The 2,426-nt window shown below is 44.2% G+C and overlaps 1 pseudogene; it reads left to right on the forward strand.

Moving 5' to 3' along the window:
• The first annotated feature begins 808 nt into the window (after positions 1-808).
• LOC141834056 (uncharacterized) lies at positions 809-2,124 on the forward strand (annotated as a pseudogene).
• Positions 2,125-2,426: the final 302 nt, after the last annotated feature.

Genomic DNA, 2,426 nt, shown 5'->3' on the forward strand with positions numbered 1-2,426 from the left:
GTCGGGCGGTCGCGTATGGGTGTCGGGTTTTTTCGTCGCGCGGGATATCAGAACTCTATATATATATATATATATATATATATATATATATATATATAGGTTTGATATTCCGCACGACTCATCCCTACGCGATCCGTGCGCTACCGCCAACCCCCGCCCACTTCCGCCGTCGTCGCGCCGCCGTCCGATCACCGCCGGCCACCGGACCCGGACCGTTGGATGCGCAACTCGCCGGCGCACATTCCGGCATCGGATTCCGGCCGGATTACGGTCGGAATCCGACCGAAATCCGGCCGGAAACAAGACAGTGCCCAACGTCCACTGTCGGCCGGAAATCAGTCGGATTCCGGCCGAATCGCGGCCGGAATCGGCCAACAGTAGCTGTTGGTCGATTCCGGCCGAAATTCGATCGGATTCCGGCCGAATTCGGCCGGAATCCGGCCACCAGTCCGGCGCCGGTGAGTTGCGCATCCATCGCCGCCGGTCCGGTGGCCGGCGGTGGCCGGACGGGGGAGCGGCAGCGGCGAGAACGCCGACGACGCAGAGAAGCTACAGTGATTTTTTTAATAAACGGCCTGGATTTTCCGCGATGAACGGCCGGGATCGCGTGCGCACGGGTCGCGTTTTTTCGTTCGCGCAGGATATCAAACTCATGTATATATATATATATATATAGACCCCCTGCTCGCCCGTCGCTCCTCTCGTTTCTTCACCCCCTTTGCCTATTTTTAGATTTTGACAGGGCAGTTTGCAGGCACCGCCGCATTCATGAGGAAAGGGGATCGGAAGAGGAAGAGAAGAAGGTGGAATGGTGGAGGAGTTGGTGGAGGAGTTTCCTGATGCCACAGCGAGGTCACCGCAGCAGCGATCGCGGCAGGACCAACGAGGATGAGCCATCGCGCGTACCGGGTGGAGAGCACAACGCGGCTCGTGTAATGGAGGATCGATTCCCTTTCCACTTTCTTCTATCGCAGGTCCGACCTCTTCAAGCTCGGCCTCTGGAACTGGTTTCAAAATCTCTCTTTTATTCTCATCTCTCTAGCTAGTATCGAAATCCCCAATTAACCTATGTGCTCTCAATTGAAATCGATCTATGATTCAATTTGCTAGAAGTTTTTTTTTCATTATTTGATATCAAAGTTCAAATTTGTTAATGCAGGATATTAAAATTTTCTTCTATGATAAAAAGTGTATGTAGTTGAGGAGCAATTAGGACTAGAGCCTACATAAACAAAACGAGAACATATGTTAAGATTGTATTGTGAATTTCAAATCGACATTTTGTAGAACACTTCACCTCCAATAGGGCATTCCACCATTCAAATATTTATTTCTCAAGAAAATCCACTTTAAGTTAACCCTTTTTTATTAGGAATTTACTGAACTCATATTTGATTATTGCTGTTTTTTCAAATGACAAATTTATAAGATCGTTGTCATCAAATAACTTTATAAGATGGATGACATCAAATAACTATGGATAAAGTGTGATGAAGGAAAGATAGTATTTATGGTTTGATCATTCTTTTTTGGTCAATGATTAGATAAAGATTCATAAGAAGCCAAGGTAAAGATCTTAACGACTTCTGCAAGTATTTGAAATTCTTCCAAGGTGAAGAAACTGAATGGTCAACGCAGTGTTGTATTTCTGAAATAAAAAGATGGTCTTTATGTTGCATGTTTCATTTATTTGCTTTCGCTTGTCAATTTCCATAGCTCTTGGCACTGTTGTCCACCATAACCTATGGCTCTTGATCTTGTTTACATCCATCTTCACGAATGTTAACTGTTGTGGTTATCTAAGACACTCATCTACATTGAAGATTGCAGGAAAGATGATCCTGAACTCAGCTAAGAGATAGAGAAACAGTTTGTGGATCTCCTCATAGAGGAAGTGAAGCTACAAGAGGCTGTTGCTGAGGAACACGCTAACACATGAATGCAACCCTTCTCGACGCCAATAAATCAGCTTCTCAATACCAAAAAGAGGCCGAGAAGTGCGTCGATGCAATTGAGATATGTGAGGAGGCTAGAGAACGAGCTGAAGCTTCCCTAAGAAAGGAGAAGAAGATAACAATACTTTGGGAGCGACGAGCACGCCAATTAGGCTGGCAAGACGCATGATCCAAATTTGTGTATTTGCTCCAAAACCATGCTTCTTGCTAGCATTCTCAGGGTTAACAGTAAAAGTTAACTGCATAAAGGGAACATTAGTATTGAAATATCCACTTTTGTAACTTGTAGAATTCAATTATTATATCGACATTTTGAACTGAATCAATTAATTAATATTGGAGAACTTTGAAATTTGAATATCAATAGTTAGATTTCTTGATGCAACTCTAACTGCTTAGGTGGGTTTGATCACTTCATTGGATTTGGATCTGCGTTATACTTGAGGTATTCTCAGGTTTGATGATATCTGT

The sequence above is a fragment of the Curcuma longa genome, chromosome 8 (assembly GCF_044706935.1).
Source record: "Curcuma longa cultivar G26 ecotype Majalengka, Jawa Barat chromosome 8, ITB_CL_G26_1.1, whole genome shotgun sequence".
Taxonomy (NCBI): Eukaryota; Viridiplantae; Streptophyta; class Magnoliopsida; order Zingiberales; family Zingiberaceae; genus Curcuma; species Curcuma longa.